Source organism: Lemur catta, chromosome 7 (genome assembly GCF_020740605.2).
Source record: "Lemur catta isolate mLemCat1 chromosome 7, mLemCat1.pri, whole genome shotgun sequence".
In the NCBI taxonomy this organism is placed as follows: Eukaryota; Metazoa; Chordata; class Mammalia; order Primates; family Lemuridae; genus Lemur; species Lemur catta.
In genome coordinates this window covers 40021095-40040262 of record NC_059134.1, presented here as the reverse complement: position 1 = coordinate 40040262, position 19168 = coordinate 40021095, and the positions used below count along the sequence as shown (strand labels likewise).

General features: G+C 33.6%; 1 protein-coding gene across 3 annotated transcripts in view; it reads right to left on the bottom strand.

Moving 5' to 3' along the window:
• MTMR2 (myotubularin related protein 2) overlaps positions 1–19168 on the bottom strand; it is a 105584-nt gene that overhangs the window by 84279 nt on the left and 2137 nt on the right. For 2 of the 3 annotated variants that reach the window (XM_045556895.1, XM_045556894.1), the window contains exon 2: positions 11111–11181. The exons of the other annotated variant lie outside the window; for it this stretch is intronic. The gene's annotated coding sequence lies outside the window, so the exon portion shown is untranslated. The remainder of the gene's footprint in view (positions 1–11110; positions 11182–19168) is intronic. 3 annotated transcript variants of the gene reach the window in all.

Here is a 19168-nt window from a genome sequence, read left to right as displayed (position 1 = left end):
AAATACAATATATGTCCACACAAAAACTTGTGCACAAATATTCACAGCAGAATTGTTCATATAACCAAGAGGAAACAACCCAAATGTCCGTCAATTAATGAGTAGATAGATAAAATGTGGTATTATCCATGCAACAAAATATTCAGCCATGAAAATGAATACTGAAAAATGCTACAACATAGATTAACTTTGAAAACATTATGCTAAATGAAAGAAACCAGCAACAAAAGACCACATGTTGTATAACTCCGTTTATATAAAATGTCCAGAAGGCACACAGACAAAAAAGTTGATTAATCGTTGCTTAGGACTGGGTAGAGAGGAGAATGGGTGTGATCGCTAATGGGTATAGGGTTTCTTTTAGTGAGAATGAAAATGTTCAAAAATTAGACTGTGGTAATTGTTGCACAACTCTGTGAATATATTAGAAAACATTTACTTGTATACTTTAAATGGGTAAATTTCATGGCATGTGAATTATGTCTCAATAAAGCTGTTAAAGAGACAGAAAAGGTGTTTAGAAACACTGGTCTAGCTCTAGATTCATGCCTGGCACATAGAAGCAGCTCAAAAGTTGAATTTTATTGAAAGTTTTTAAATGAATTATTTAATACTCATTGAGTGCTTACCATACGTATGCTAGGAACTGTTCACATACTTATATAAATGAAATAAAATAATGCATGCAAAGAGTTTAGCACATTATCTGACAAACAGAAAAACCATGTGAACTATTATTTTTACCTAATGAAGACTAGAACAGGACACCTCCTACTGCCATCAGAGAACTCTAGAGTAGAAAAATGGGGTTAAACATAGGATTGGAGGATCAAAACAAATGAGACTCTTAACAACTTGATTCCTAAAGAATCAATGACCTAAATTACCCATAATCAGATACTCTTCATCAGAGAAAAGACAATTTATTTAAACAAAAACAATCTCTAAAAAGGATATTTCATATTTCTCCTCTAGCAACCAGTTTCAATTATTAATTCATTCTTGGAAACATAGATCCTTTCCTTTAGGATCCTTTTATCCTAAATGCTGGGTACTATTTTATTTCATGACAATGAAAGAATGTCTAAAGTGTTTAATAGTGGACTATTACATGTAACCGTACTAAAAATCCTCTTCACAATATGCAGCACAGGACACTTTGGCAAATGCCAATTCACAGACAAACTAGTCTTGTGCTCCAACTAGGACGTGTAAGTTTAAACTATGAAATGAGAAAGAAAAATTAGGTCTCATAAATCATGGGAAGTCATATAGCCTCTCAGAACCACAATTTCATATTGTAAAGTGGGGATAAAAATACCTATTCTATTTATCTCAATGGGTAGTTATAAAGACCAATAGAAAATGATGTGAAAATGCCGTTTAAACTGTAATATTCTTTTATATATATATATATATATATATATATATATATATATATATATATACACATATATATATATATATACACTATTGCTTAAAAAAATGTGATTTGGGGCTAGGGGTCAGCATCCTGCAACTGGCAATGATGCTGAAGTGTGGAAAATGAAGTTACTGTTAAAATGCTTAAGACTTAAATTTAAAGTGAAAAATAAATATGTATGGAACTACGAAACAAAAGATATTTTCTCAGGAAGACTTTCTAGATTAATGTCATTCCTCCTAGATATATGCTTCCCTCAGCACATGCATCTTTAATTCATAGCTATCTATAACTGGTTCTTTGCTAATATTGTCAAGCAAGTTTATGTTTTTCAGTTTGGTAAAATGCATAAATTCAATAAAAATGCTACTTATCAAGAAAACTTTCTAAACTAAAATCAGAACTCTTTTAGAGATTAGCATTTACAATATATCCATTACACTAAAAAAGACAGCAATAAAATAGGCCAGATCTATTCACAGTAAATTAGGGGATAAGTGATTTTTTTGTAAAACAATATTAAATAAAGAAATATTTTAGAAGATCAAATCTATCATTACAAAGAATAAAAGACTTGTAAAAAAGTCACCAAATGTCAAAAAAGATCATATCATGTCATTTTTGACAAAAGCCTAATCAGACAGAATTTGGGCACACAAATGAAAAGATGAGATATAAAAATATATGGTTCATGGTCCAAACATACTTTTTAATGGCCCTTAATTTCATAAATATTTCACAAAGAGATTTCAAACAATGAAAAGAATTGTGATGCTACTACTCAAGTTAAATTATACTCATTATATCTTCTTTAATCATGAAATGCCGCCTCCCCCTCCTGCCACAAAAAAGGCATATTTTTCTCAATGTGTGCTTTACTGAGGAACACAGCTATATTTCCTAACTAATCATTCCTCATTATCCATATTCCATTTAATTGATAAGCTACATAAACATTTACTTCCTATGTCCTACAAAGCCTTCTGTTATCATGAGAGTGATCTCCAAAATGGAGCAGGAAATGTTGAGGAAATTAGAGTCCTGTCAATGATGACATTCAAAGGCCATATGGAAGACTTGAGGGTCTCGAAGTTCAAATCTAAGGTTCTTTAATTTGGACCACAGACACAAAATTCTAGGATTACAGATGAATTGAAAAGTTATACTTTCTAAATGCTAGAAACAATTGCTAAACTAGACATTACCATTTTTAATATCCCTTCATCTCCTGATAATCAAAATGCCCCCAATTCTCTCCTCCCCCCTACACATACATTCACATACACATACAAATAAACTATTGTCCCATTTGAAAACGTGATTCAAAGGTTTATTCTTCAACATCATTTCTTAATTATACTGCATAAACTTTCCCCATAGAGAGGACTCACACACAGCTGTAGCATCATAAAAATTTGTTCTTCATTCCCAGTTAGTATGAGTACTTCCACCCAAACCATTAACCAGAGTTGTTAAGAAATAAAATTAAATTATAATCATGATTCCCTTCTGTTCCTATATATCCTTTATGGAGGTACCAAAAAAACCCCACTCACAAGGCTCAAATACTAATCCATAAATAAATAAATAGAAAATGCGCAGGCACTGGATAACCTGAAAGTAATTAATAAAATTCAGAATATTGGAGAATTAAGTGTACTTTGTAACAAAAACAATCACAGGGTAGGCAAAACATAATTCCTCCCCTCAACAGCACTAACATCTGTATTCAGATAAGTATGCCATGTCAAAAATATTTATAAACAAAATACCCCCCTCAGAAATTAATGAAGTTGTTACATAAAAAATACTTTCTCAAAAACTCCAAAATCGATCCGAGTACAACCAGCACTCTGGAATACTCTTGGTAAAAATACCAATTATTTTTTATACTTATACTTATTTATATAGAGATTCCTTTTCCCAAGAGGCTCAAAATATCCCCTAGAATAAAACTGCAATTATATTCTAATATACTAAATTCGGATTCATTATCAACCCTTGGAAAGGGCAGTTAAAGATTACATGGCAATGCAAACAATTTACATTCACAAATGCATTCATCCAAATTCACAGAGCCATGGCCCTTCTAAATGAGAAATCACTCTCACTACGATTCCCCTTTTTGATCCACTCATTCTATCCTAACACATTGATTCTCAATTCCTAAATAAAAAGAATCAAGTCAATATTATTTAAATGTTAACTTCTGGTTCCACAAAATAACCAAAGGAATACACACATACACATACCTATGAAAGAACAGAACTTAGGTTTACAGTAAGAGAAGCATAATACAGTACAGCACTAGTCATCCTCTGTTTTCTAATAGCCTGCCACTATCTCAGCCAGAGTGACACAGTTTTCTTTCCACCACAAGATCAAAACAGAAATCTCATCATCTGACTCTTAGTCATTCCCACACATGTACCAGTCTGCTGTTATTATAACAAAAAGTCTTTTTCCTTTCTACACTATTCCTAAGAGCAATGCTCTCTCTACCCTTTTGGTCTCAAAAGTTCTACTATTTGAAAGTATAGCATTTAGGTGAATAGAATTACACAAACTAATTAGTGGTAGGGGAATAGGAATTACTGAATATATGCTTTTCAAAATAATATCAGTAAATAAGATAAAGCACTCTCCACTTTTCTTTGCTTTTAGTTTTTTTTAGTTACACACATTCCAAGGAAATTTGCAAATTTAGATAATTAAGTCTAAACAAATGAATTTTGGTATCTACTTATGGAAGTACTCTTTGACTCAATACTGCTGGACTTACAAGCATCCCTGTTAATGCTGCAAAGGCAGAGAAATCTCTTTACAGACGGAAAGAGTTCACTTATCACCTCCAAATATTCCCACACCACAAAGTACCACCCTCAGCTTCCTTGGAAGGATGGAGACTAAGGACCTCTACTTCCAACTAAAGGCCTCAACCATCTTTCCTCCTTCCTCCTGCTCCCCTCATCTTCCCTTCCATTTCAGAAGCAGGAACATCGTAAATCTCATTTCTTATTTTTACCCTCCCCTCCCTTCCACAAAGAGTTACTGATATCACCAATATACTATGTCCTGGGGATAGAGTTGAAAACAGATTCATTGTCTTTAAAAGACTTATGGTCTAATGAAGGTGCCAGATATGTAGGTATCTCAGGATAGCACAGTGGGGAATGAAGAGATACAAAGGATGCAATAGGAACACAGAAGAGAACACAGAACATGGACATATAAGTGTTTAGTGGTTGAAAATATAAGCCATGCAGACTTGACTCACCACTTAGCAAATAAAAATTCAGGCAAGTTACTCAATTTAAGTTCATTCTTTATTTACAAAATGATAATGAAACCTTATAAGATTGTAATAAGGATCAAAAGGCATGATCTATATAAAGTACTTAGTGTTAAACAATGAACTGGTAGAAATTGTTCAACAAATAGCATTGTGGGAAAAGAATACTCTCCTCAGAAAGGAAAATCGGATGAAATCAGAAATAAGGGTCTACTTTTATGGAAGAATCCACTAATTACATTAAAATGAACCAAAGCACTTGGCCCTAAAAGTACTTTTCACTTAGATCTACACTGTAAACTGCCTTCATGTGCACTAGGAAAATTGAATAGACAAACTTTTGAACCTAAAGTTTTAGTTAACTCTTGAATCACATAACACACACACATAAATATATCCTACCTAACTTTTGATATATTCAAGCAGAAGACTGACCCAAAACTTCAATCACAAACCAATTTCACCACCAGTATTTTTAATGTAACCATTAGCGAAGTACTGATCCTTTCTTGCCCCACTGGTTTGCTGGACTGTTCATAGAATTATTATTTTATTGTCAATCACACCAATACTTGGAGGTACTTCACAACAATGAACAGAAAATAAAATCCATGCACTCATAGATGCCATACATATATTTATATTTCTCTTACTTTTCCTAATCTAATATTTCATAACTCAATAAAAACATTTCTTATAAAAGTAAAAAAGTATTTCTGAAAATTAGAGATGCAGATAAACATACCAGTAGTATACACTTTTAATTCAAAACAACCTGGAAACTTGGACACAAGTCACCTATCTTCTCACATATTCTAGTAAACAAATTCCTCCACAGGATTGAGGAGAGGTGGCTTGACTTGTATTTCCAGTCACTACTGACCATAGTCATTATAGTAAGATCTAAACCACTTGCCTTATTTAAAACGCTTCAATCTTAACTGCCAATTCTTCTTCAATATTCCATGGAAAGAAAAGTTTCTTTTTAAAAACTATTTTTTTGTAAGTAATGTCCTAAGCAAATACATAGTACATTTGCCCAAGAACATTAAAGAATGTCTTCTATATTCTGATTGTGAACAAGCTTTTCTAGGAATGCAAATTTTGTTCTCAATACTTACACAATGGACTACAGTGTCATAAGCACTGTTCATGTTCTATTAGTCATTCTGTTGAAAATTTTATTAAAAAAAATAATAAAAGACCTGCAGTGTGTATAAAGCATTTGGGACACAAAAGACTTATTGTCAGAGTATTTGCAGGATCCCCAAAATAGAAAAACAACCACTATAAATAAAGTAATTTATAGTTTTTAATTATTTTTTTAAAATGCTATGCCAGAACTCTGCATTTTTAACTTAACCAATCCATAGGATAAAAGAGGTGGCACAAATGATCTTATAATCATGGCATCTCATTGACAGAAATGAGAAACATTTTGTATTCTTCAGAGAAACAAAGGAGATTTGACCTCTGGGGACAGTCTTCAAACTGGTGCACACTGGCACTTAGTTTGGAAAATCCCAAGGTTCTAAGGTACATGTGATGCTGGATACACTTAAATTTGCAAGAATTTATTTCCAGGTCTATCAATTATACTTCCTCAACTGAAAAACAGGGCATATTATTGATAATGCAGCAGCAAGTCTGAACGACCAGTTTGTATAGAAAATAGTTTACACATGTCCTTTTTTTTCTCGAGTATTGTTTCTTCAAAGATCTTACCTGGAAATTTAAATAAATAAAATAAGTAAAAGTGCAAGTATTCTGGTCAAAATGAGGGTGTACATGGGAGATGGGGGTGAGGATTAGAGAGCAGAAATACTGTGACTCCCAGTAGCAATCCCAACAGCCGCAGTAGCATCTTAAACGAACTTCTCAGAATTCCTTCAAGAATCTCTGATTTAAATTCAGATGATAGCTTAAATTAAAACATACAGATTCATAAGTAGCCTAAAGGGAAAAAGGTCATCATGTAACTCAGAGAAATGTTACACTAAACTGAAAACTGGTCAGATTATTAGAGCTCAAAGCACAATACCCTGAAAGAAACACATCCAAAATGAACTGTAAAGGCAGAAACATTAAAAGAGGGGAATTGATCTATTTGATAAACATTTGCTCAACCAGTTCTTTTACCTGGACAAGTGCAGAAAACACATGGAAATGTGTATCTTAATAAATGATCTCTCATGTAATTTTCTCACCCCAGCAGGCAAATCTAAATTTATTATTAAAATTAGGAAGTCATATATCCATTCTTTTGGGTATCTAGATAGATATTCTTTGTTTTTCCAAGACATGCAAAACTGATTACTACTAATTTGTTACTACCTTTTCAACGTAATGAGGTATAACTTTTGTACCCAAACTTCAAAGGCATGTAAGTGAAGATAACACAGGTTTGTTTTTTTTTTTTTTAATCACTAATTTAAAACATTCAGTAGGAAAAGAAGAGCATTCAACATCTTTCTCTTTCTAGCCCAGAAAGATTAAACTAAAACTCCAAGCACTGGCATCACTCAGTGACTCATGCCTGCCAAGGACATCCCTCCATAATTTTGAATACTGTTCTCTATTTACCAGGTTAGCTGGTGGTTAGAAATTTTAAATAAGAAAAAGACATTGTTTTTTCTCACTTGCTTTTGTCATTTTTCTCTATCTGTATGATAAAGATGAGGAAAAGTCTATCTTTTAAACTATTTCTTAAAGTAATAATACTTTACATTATCACAGCCCTTTACAAACATCAAAGTGCTCTCACGTATGTTACCTTCCATACATACTACCAACTATGATTGGTAGATTGTCCACTATTGAATTCTGATTTCAACCACTTTGTGTGACCCTGAGGAATTTACTTAACCCTTCTATGCCTCAGTTTCCTCATCTATAAAGTAGAGATAATGACAATTCTTATACTTCATAGGATTGCTATGAGGATCAAATGAATTAATTAATATATGTAAAATACCTAAAACAGTGCCTGAGCTACACCCTGTATAGGTCTTGGCTATTTTTTTTATTATTGTCATCATAAACAATCATCACATTTGGGTCTCACAATGATCCTAAAGGTAGGACAGTAAATTATCATTTTACCTATTTTTCCAGATAAGAGAATCAAGGCTGTGAGAAATCAAGTGACTCACCTAAAGTCATAGTCAGAAAGTAGAATCAGAACTAAAGAACCCAGAACTAAGAAAGGATCGAGACTTTTCACTACATTGTGTTGTATCATATCACATAGTACATTTTTTATATAGTTTGATATAATTCAATATACTTATAAAGACCATAATTACCACTCTTTTAAACATTTAATCATGCAAATAATTTTAGGCAACACACACTGGTAGCCATGCTGAAAATGAGACTTTTATCCAAGATACCATTTCATTTAAGTATTTTCAGAGTAGAAGTGAGTCAGACTTTTAAAGAGACATATGCACTGAATAATTAGGCTGGCTAGACAAGGTGAACCTGTGATTAGTTTTCCAATATTTAAAATTTCTTTTAAACAGCAAAATGTATAACCCATGGAACTTCACCACTTCCATGTTATGATTTATGTTGGGCAGTAGAAACAACATGGCATTCGGAGTCAAAATTCAAGCTCCAGTTCCTTTCTCTTATAAGCAGGAACACTGAACAATCATGTTATTTCTCTGGGCATCAGTTACTTATCTGTCAAATGAGACCAACTTCACAGGGCTGTTATGAGAAATAGCTGAGATTACACAGGTGAAAAAGATTTGTAATTGTAAAAACTACACCAAAATGTGTTTACCATTAGCTGCTTTGACTGCGTTGAGCAATAATACTGAATATTCATTCATTCATTTATTCATTCATTAACCATTTTCTTCCATTAAAAAAAACTGCTGACAGAAGTCTTCCAATATAGAAGTATCATCCTGAGTATTGTCGTGTAATTATTTAAAGTGACAATCTGGATTGATCACTGTGACTCTTCCACAGTGAAAGAGAAATTTAGGCAAACTGCACAGTATCTATTCTAGTACCATATGCTTAAAAGAGACATAATAAAATCTGAATACAAGAAATAAGAGAACAAACCAAGTGATAAGCACATGCATTTTTCTTTCTCTATTTAAATTCAACAGTAATAAAAATTTTCAATTAAATCACAAGGAAACTCAGTGGACATATTATCATTATAACAGTAATCATAATAATACATTATATATGGGTGACATTTCACAGTTTTCAAAGCATTTCATGTACATCATCATAGAAATTCAATAAATGCATTCTGTTTGTTCACAAGACTATTTTGAATATGTTTTTAAAACTTCCACTCTTGGCCAAGTCCCTTAACTTTAGTGTCCCAACATAGAAAATGAGGGAGTTAGACTACATAATGGATAAGGCTCTTTTCCAGAGCTATTATATTTATGATTTTGATTCTATGGCTATTAGCACAACAAAAAATATTTTAATGAAAAGAAAATTTATAAATGCAAAGTATAATAAGCTTATTAGAAATAAATAAGCTATTTTTAAATGACTTAAAAATTAAATAATTAAAATGTATCCCAAAATATCCAGGAAAATTGAGTAATGGCATTTTATGGTTAAACTTCTCAACAATTCAAGAATTACAGAATATTTCCAAAAAATTAGTATAGCTACCTTTACCAATGTAAGATTACAATTCAGTAACTATCAATATACTACATACAACATAATATAAAATATACACAATACTAAAATTCAAAGTCTTCAAAAACTGCTTTAGATCATTTCAATACGTCAGAGATTTTGTGAATATCAACTATAGCAATATAGTATCATAAATATAAATAATTTCAACTATTTAAGGTCTCTGGCTTGGTATATAAAGCATGAGATTCTATACAAAGCAAATAACACCACTCTTAATAGTGTACTTCACAGAATCCAAAGGGAAAAACAAAGTTTTAATAGTAAACTGTTCATAGCGTAGTTCACCAAGTATCTACTATTTGCAAAGCACTATGAAATTTGTGCCCACTACTTCACTCAAAAATGAAATCTAGTCCTCCTTTTCATAAGCACAAAACTTAAAGTCCAGGCAGGAATAATATCATGGATACAAAAAAGGAAAGTTTTTTTCTCTACCAAGTCTGTCACTCAATGATTTCAAAATCAGAATCAGTCACATATCTGACTAAAGATGAAGAATCACCTATTTTCCATACACATAACCCATATATGCTTTTAGTTATTTTTTTCAGGAACAGTGATAGATTAGTTATGATCTTATATATGGCATAAGGGGAGGGTCCTATAGACATGAAACACAATGAAGCTGTACGGCCCAACAAAAATCACGAAGTTACTTGGTAAAGTCTAGAACTGTAAGCCAGGAGATCATGTCTGGCACTAAACAGCTCTGTGACTTTGGAAGAAATATCACCACCTTTCCTGACCTTCTAACATTTATTGTGCCTTTGGGTAAATTATTCTAGACTTCTTTAGATCTGTTCCCTCATCTGCAAATTTATATACGGAACTAGACTAAAATCCAAAAAGCATCTGGATCAGTGGTTTTCAAACTTTTAAGTGCAAATTCTTGTTTTTGTTTGTGTTTTCTTTAATTCTTATTCTAAGTGCAAATTTTTAACGTCATTCCCAATGATTCAGAATGTCAGAATGTCTGGACAGGAACCTAGGAAGTTAAATGTTCACCAAGCACCAGAGTTGAGAGAAATATGCAGGTGGTCCTCAGTCACACTTGAGAAACACTATAATTGGATGATCTCTAATGCCACTAAGAGGATAAAAAATGATATAACTCATCTCAGCACCACGCTCATAGGAATTCTGGATCTAGCATAGTGTGCAGGGCATAATAGATGCTAAGCAAATATTTACAGAGAGGAAGAAAGGAAGGGAAAGAGGAATGGTGCTGGTAAAGAAAGACGTGAGGGAGAGAAGCGGGGCGGCTAGCTAACATATTTTTGTCTAAGAAGAAACATACAAAACAGTAGTAAAATTAAAGCGAGGTAACATACACAACATATATCAATAGCTGGAAAGGAAAGACCTCAGTCTCTACACAAATACAATTTTAAATACAACACAAACCCTTGTTATCCTCCTCTAAAGTCAAACTGCAAAGTACTAAGGAGGAAAAGGAAGAAAACAGTAAATGGAAGCCAAAAAATTCTAATGGAAAATTACTGGATGACTAAAACTTAGTGACTACTTTCCCCAGGTAGAAAAGAACACAGAATTTTAAGGACAGGGACTTGGAATTGGGACTGAAGATTGAAGTTACTGGTTACTCATAGGTGCAAATTTCATTTAGGATAATATATGGATTTTGGAAATACTGTTGGCAATATTAACTTTTGTCCATTTTTAGCTGCATGTTCCCATTCACTTACATTATAATTTTTGAGATGTTTTATCTTCACTTCTGATGATCTTCAAATGTCAATGGCTCTTAACACATTAACTGTAAACAAACACAAAGGAACTTAGGGGAATTCAGATATTTAAGGAACCCTAGAATACAGTATTCTAAATTACTGCATAAAGCCTGTGGGGGAGAGGAAGCTTTGGCATTATGTTTACTTGCTTTATAATTTCTCTGATCCTCCAAATGTATAATAAAACTGTTCTTTTGAATGACAATGATAGTACAGTCTTAATCATCAGGCAAAGAAAAAAAAGTCATCCTATTTTCTGTCAAAAGAAAAGAACATTTAAAGCTAGATAAAATTCTCACCAAATATAGATACTCTCTATGTGTGAATGTATTGTGTACCTTTATCCTCTTCCAGCAAGGCGGGGGGTCAAGGTAACTATGCCCTCGTCACTACCACCCAATCAACCTGCCCTGGGACTGCCTTCTAACTACAAAGCTTTGGCCTGGAACTGGAGCACCAGATCTCAGGCATGACTGGTTCATTATAGCACATAGACCCTGAAGTCAAACAGACTTGAATTCAAATGTCAAACTGCTCTCTCAAATCTTCAGTTTTCTTATCTGTAAAGTGGAAACATTAATACTACCTACTTTACACAGTTATGAAGATTATATGAAAAAATGCATAAGAAAAGATTTAGTGCCATACCCAGCACAAAGTAGGCACACAATGTTAAGTGCTATTATTTATATTAGTATTGTTATGTTTAATATTAACACCATTCCTTGAGTACTACGATTGTCTACCACTTGGAAAGTAAAACTTATCTCAGTTGTTTCTAAGTACTGCCTTTGGTTATAATTGAAGAATGTTACCCACTATCAGTAACAGAGGACATTTGTACCACATAAAATTTTATTTTTGACCTCTGATGGGCATCTTGGCTCAGCTCAAGAAAATTAAGTCTTGGCCGGGCACAGTGGCTCATACCTATAATCCTAGAATTTTGGGAGGCTGAGGCAGGAGGATCACTTGAGGCCAGGAGTTCGAGTCCAGCCTGAGCAACATAGCAAGACCCCATTTTTACAAAAAAAAAAAAAAAATTAGCTGGGTGTGGTGATGCCCACCTATAGTCCTAACTACTCAGGAGGCTGAGGCAGAAGCAATGCTTGAGCCCAAGCATTAGAGGCTGCAGTGAGCTACGATGATGCCACTGCACTCCAGGCAACAGAGTGAGACCCTGTCTCAAGAAAAAGAAAAGAAAATTAAGGCTTGTAATCACTAGCCCATCATCAGCCAGTTATTTTCCCTTTTGCTAATGCACAACCTCCAGACAAAGCCTCCTCCCACTTAACAAACTGCTCATTTGCTATCAGTGAAAGTAATTCTGCAGAGAAGGTAAATGGATGTATTTAAGACTTATGCCTAGTAAGCCCTCTGAGCCTGATGAATCAATGTTTTATCAATCCAGAGGAGGCTTATCTACCCTCCTCACTCACTCCCAAATGATTAAACTCCTTATATGTTTGAATATATGCTTAAAATATTAATATTTAAGTTAGGTGACCAAAATACATAAGACACTGATTTCTCTGGATTGTCAATAAAATTTTTAGATTAAGGATATAAAAACACAAAATATTGGCAAAAGCATTCGTAAACTAAAATGGCAAGCTTTATTTCCCTTTTGGAGACAACACCCTTACAACTGAAATGAGAGAAAATACCTCAGTAGAATCTGATGCAGTATTCTATTTATCATGCAATTCTTTTAGCTCTTCAAATGAAATCATTTTAAAAAGCACAGCAATCATTCTTCATTTGATTTCTATTTGCTCATCACTGAATGATCTAGCAATTATTAAATGTATCACTTTCATTTTATGGTCCTAAATTAGGATAATAAAAATCTAGCCCAAGATCAGACACAAAAAAGTAGAAAGTTAAACTCAGAGTTCAGAGTAATGCAAGAAACAATTTTCTTTTTTGGTCTTCCACAATACACTAGCTCTCTTTTTCAGTGTATTTTCTACCTTGGTTATTGCATTTGCAAATCTAATAGTGTCTCTGGCATAAGTGAAGTGTCGTAGACTTAACTGGAAAATGTCTTCCTTGCCTTTCAATGACTCATTTATATATAACAGGAGAAGATGCTGGTATCTCCAATACCCATTCTATCCTATTTCTTAGTGTTAGAACCTCCAATTTTTAGCTCAGCAGAAGCTAAAGGCCTCCCAGAAGAGCATACATATCCTAGCCTCCCTTGTGGCTAGGTACAACCATAGACCGTGTTCTAGTCAACTGGATGCAAGTTAAAAAACCACATGTGACTGCCAAAAAGTATCCTTAAAAGAGAAGGAATTATCTTCTTCCCCTTCTCCTCGAGATTCAATGGCTAGAGCTCCAACAGCAATTTTGGTTCATGAGGTAACCTTGGAATGTATGAACAAGCTGAGTCCTTGATAGATCAGATCTACTGTATCAGATCCGTATTGACTATATCCAGGCTTTCATGTGGGAAAAAAATTAAATACCTCTTGTTTTAAGCCATTGTTAGTTTGGATTTGCTGTTATACTCTGCTAAACCTACACTCTAACTTTAAAAAAAAAAAAAAGGAAGAATTTTTCCAAATAACAATATTTAGATTTTTTGAAGTATATATATTAAAACATACTTTAAAGTTAACTTTTATTGTATTTAAAACACACTATCTGTCCTTATTTAATCTAGACTAAAAAGTACTTAAAGAGCCCAAGAGTTATACATGAAGTAAGAGTCCCTGGAAGAATGAAAATTCATCAGTGATTACTGCCATGGGTCCTATTACTTGGGCAAAGGAAGGATTAAGAAGCTTGCTCATTAATGGTCTATAGTGATGACAACATTGGTACATATATAGAAACACATTAAGTGGAATAAGCACAATTAGTTCTATGTAATAAAAAAGCTACAGGAAAGGGAACTGAAGTTATTATTTTCATTAAGAAGCCATCTTCCATAGTCCCTTTTATTTTAATACCCTTGTACCAATCTTACCTTTTTTAGAGTTCCATTTTTAACCTGACTTCCTGTGGAAAGCAGGCTTATAAAATCACTCTCTACCCCTTCCTTGACTATCACCTCTGTGTTTAACACTATACACTGATTTAACTAATGATAGAGTAGACACAAAGACAGCAAGTGCTTTACATATTCAAAACCATTTGCCTTAAAAAGGGAAAATATTCCACACTAAAATTTGGAGAATTTCCACTACTCAAATCCTGAATCACATGCAATCTTTGGCCCTGGTGATTTTGCATACAATAGCATTAACTTGGCAGCTTTCCAAAATAAACTTACTGCTTTCTGGACATCTGTATCCAGGGTATTTCCTTCCCTTGGGCATAATCCAAGGTTTTATTGGCTCAGGTGATGGCCTCCTGGAATTACTTCTTTGTAATACAGTTGACCACTGAACAACACAGGAGTGGGGGGTGCCAAACCACCCCCACAGTCAAAAATTCATGTATAATTTTCACTCCTCCAAAAACTTAACTACTAATAAATAGCCTACTGTTAATCAAAGTCTTACCGCTAACAATTAATACATATTTTGTATATGGATTATATCCTGTATTCTTACAATAAAGTTAGCTAAAGAGAAGAAAATATTATTAAGGAAATCATAAGGAAGAGACAATATATTTACTATTCATTAACTGGAAGTGGATCATTATAAAAGAGATTATCTTCACAGTGTTGAGTAGGCTGAGGAGGAAGAGGAAGAGGAGGGATTGGTCTTGCTCTTTCAGAGATGGCAGAGGAGGAATAAAATCCATATATAAGTGGACCCCACACAGTTCAAACCCACATTGTACAAGAGTCAACTGTACTTTTTTAAAATGCTTGTTTCCACTAATCTACCTAAGAATCTACTTTTAAGAAAAAGCCTAAAACATACTCTTGATTTGTGTTACTCATGGCTGAGAAAGGAAAGACCTCAGCAAATGACCTAGAAATCAGATATAATAAATCGATTAGATAACTTAACCTTCTACTACTTCAGTCAACATTTTTACAAAAATGCTCTCAAGTAATAGGCTTATAATACTTCCAGCATAGACCTTAGTCCATTTCAACTAATGTTAACGGAGTTACAAGGCACTAACTAGCAAAAGAGCCAAGGCAGTGGTTCTAAAACTTTAGCATGCATCAGGATCACCTGGAAGGCTTGCTAAAACAGGAACTCTTGGGCTTCATGCCCAGAGTTTTTGATTGTTAAGTCTAAGGTAGGGTCCAAGAATTTGTATTTTTAACAAATTCCTAAGTAATGCTGATGCTCCTGATCTAAGAACCACACTTTAGAAACTAATGATCTATACTAATAGAAAACTATTGATGATAGATGGCATAAGGAGAAATAAAAGAAAACGTATACAGGACCCCAATCTCAGCTTCAGTATTAACTGGTATGCTTTTGATTAGTAATTAATCTCTTTAAATGTCTTTTTTGAAAAATCTATACAATTACTGATTAGTTCACAATATTGGGTCTTATTTAAGGGAACTTTAAAGTTCTTTTAGGGTACTTGAATAATGAAATACAAAGTAAGTAATTTTTAGTCTACCAATATGTTCAATGTTTGACACAAAGTTCTAATAATAATGCCAAAGTTGTAGGTTCAACCTAGTAACTTCACTTTGTTCTACAGCTATAGTTCCTACCTCTAACTCTGCAAGCTGTCTCAGAAAACATACCAAGAGTCACAAGAGGACTGAGTAAGAATGTGTGACTGTACACAAATCCATTACCACTACTGGAAAACAACCCAAAAGCACACTTTCTACCAACTTATCACCTTTAGGTGACATTGAGGGTGAAACTAAAAATTAAACCTTGCAACAAAATATGTTTCAGAAATACCAGAAATTCTCCTACTTCTTCAGGCTATAAGTATAATCAAAATTCATGGAAACAGAGATCCAAGAATTGCTGTTTTCAAATGATAATTTTAAGGAAGACATGAAATTTAAAAATGCAATTAGCTGGGGATTACTTTATTTGAGTATATTATGTGTACCTTCCTTTTTTTAAATATAAGTTAAATGTAAATATGAGATGCTCATTAATGCTAATAAATTTATATACTAGAAATCAATGAAACCAAAATAATCTGGGATAAAAAAAGTGTTGTGCCAGAGTAACTAAAGTATGAGGATATATGATGGATGAAAAACTAACATTAACTAAAACAACTAACAAGATAAATTAGAGGAAAAGGGGCCAAAGTAATCAAAAGTAGCAGATGGAAAAACAGGTAGGTGAAGGGAACATAACAATTTCCATATATATAGGACTGGACACAGAAAAGATAATGCAGCCAGTAAACTCAGCTCAGGATGTCAAGAGGCTTCATATAAAAATACTTCACTTGAATCTAAAGTTGTAACTGCTCAGGCCAAATTCAACAAAAGAAAACGCTTGTAATCCTTTGAATGGGAAAATAAGCCTAGTGGTGAACATTCAGTCAACATTCCTTTATTCAGATGTTCACTGAGCACCAATTTGGCACCAGACATCTTATCATATGATTATGCACAGTAAAAAGTAATCAAAGAAACCTACTCAAACAGAACAGTTTATAACAGTGTACAAACTGAAAAATGGAAAACCAGACTAAGATGGCAGACTATTACCAATATAGTATCAAATTCTGCTGCATAACTTATTACAGTTCTGAGGCTTAGCCTACCCACGCTATCACATCTGACTACAGTACTATTTTATCTATATCCTATAAAGTCATACTTATATCAAGAATCAGAGCAAGACCAATAAGAATAAAATTACAGAATATAGCTAAATTGATTATCAGTATGCTAAAGTGAAGTTTTTCACAATTCTTTCTCTCTGTAAGGCTGGACATGTATGAAGAATGGATAAGAACAGGATACACAAGAGTTGCTGAACACTTTACTGAAGTATGGCAATACCAAGCAGGGATCACCAAAGAAAACTACTTTTTTTTAAAAAGATGCAAGATGACATAACTATAGTTGATTAAGAAACTACCAACTGGATATCCTATAAAGAATGAAATTGCTCTTTTGTGACCAAAGGCATCAGGCCTATGAGGAGATAGAAGGCAAAGCTAGAAGCAATGAAATGACTACAGATACATACCAAGACTCAACATATGTTTAGTGTGAACTACAGACGGCACAACAGCCTTTCATCCAACTTCAGTGGAATATGTCATTTTCAAAAAACAATGGGCAACCAGATGGGTTAGTGTATTATTTTTCTCTTCCTCCTACATCCCAGACTGGCTTAAGACATCTTATAAATTAACACATTTAAACGTAATACATAATATTTAAACTGAGTTCATCTAATAGTAGAGTACTTGAAGAAACTAGAGATAAGTATATTACCAACTGCAAGTATAAATTTGACTGAAGTTTTTTAGTAAGCTGAAGGAGAAAGATGCTTGACTACATACACAGTTCCCATTTTATAAAAAACTGGGAGCTTATACAATTTTTTCATAAACAATTTTCCTTACAGCTAACCTCAGCAGAAATTTATGTTAATTTATCTTGTGAGAGTCATTCTGTGATACATTTGACAGTATTATTAACTATTGTTTTGCAAGTGATATCAAAACAAAATCAGAAGGCAATTTCCCAATTAAGCCTCTCTATAAAAACAGAAAGCATAAAATAAACCACAATTTAAGAGCAACATTTCTGCAAAAGGCTAAGACAATATTGTCCAAACATCAATATTTTTCTTTGTTATGTAACAAAAGTGAAAACTCAATCTAGATAGACACTTAACATAGGCATTAAAACCACGGTAGTCCTGGCTATGTATTAATTAGAATCACCTGTGGATTGTTAGTCTCGATTAAGTTTAAAATTAAGCTTTGGAAAAAAAAAGAAAAGAAAATTAAGCTTTGTAACTAGTGCCTGTAGTGCAGCTATTATATACTGTTGATTAAACAGAGTGCCACAAACAAGTATAATGTTTAATGAAGTAAAAGATATGAAAGAATTTAGGTTAACTTCTATACAGTAGATACTCAATTAAATGTTATTTTTCTATCTTCCAGAGGAGAGGAATGAAAGCTGGCATTCTCTTGCAGAAAATAAGATGTTATATTTATATTTTTGCCCAGAGAGGATGAGGCTAACCTATTATAATCAATATTCTTTTGAAGCGTTCTTAATTTTCTTAAATGCGTATGTCAGTAACAATTTTTTATGAAGAAGTTAAAACATATAAACTCTAACTTGCTAAACTTTCTATTTTTTTAAGAAATAGGCTGGGCACAGTGACTCACGCCTGTAATCCTAGCACTTGGGAGGCCGAGGCCGAGGCGGGCAGATGGTTTGAGTTCAGGAGTTCAAGACCAGCCTAAGCAAGACCAAGACCCCATCTCTACTAAAAAAATAGAAACAAATTAGCCAGACAACTAAAAATATATAGAAAAAATTGCCGGGCATGGTGGCGCATGCCTGTAGTCCCAGCTACTTGGGAGGCTGAGGCAGAAGGATTGCTTAAGCCCAGGAGTTTGAGGTTGCTGTGAGCCAGGCTTCGCCATGGCACTCTAGCCCAGGCAACAGAGCCAGACTCTGTCTCAAAAAAATAAAATAAAATAAAAAAGAAATAAATGTGTGAAAGTGGCACAGTTATGTGCATTAGTTTGTAATAATAAGAGATAACACTTAGTGTAACTTCAAAAATCCAAAACAAAGGTTTATTTGTAAGGGGATTACATTGGTATTGATAAAAATGCACTTATCTTAGTGTTATCATTAAGATAAAAAATGATAGAATTTTAGAGCTCCAAGGGACCTTACAGATTTTCTAGACCAACGTCTTAAAAAAAAAAAGGGAGAGAAAACTGCAGACTAGAAAGGTTAAATGATACAGACCAAATAGCCAGCTGAGCCAGGAACTTCAGCTTGGGAGCCTCCAGACTTCCAGTACTTCCTTTTTCTAACACACTATGCTGCCTCCTGTGGCTCTAAACTCTCTCCCTTGGATAAGAGTTCTGGTTGCCTCATTTGTTTTCTTTATATTC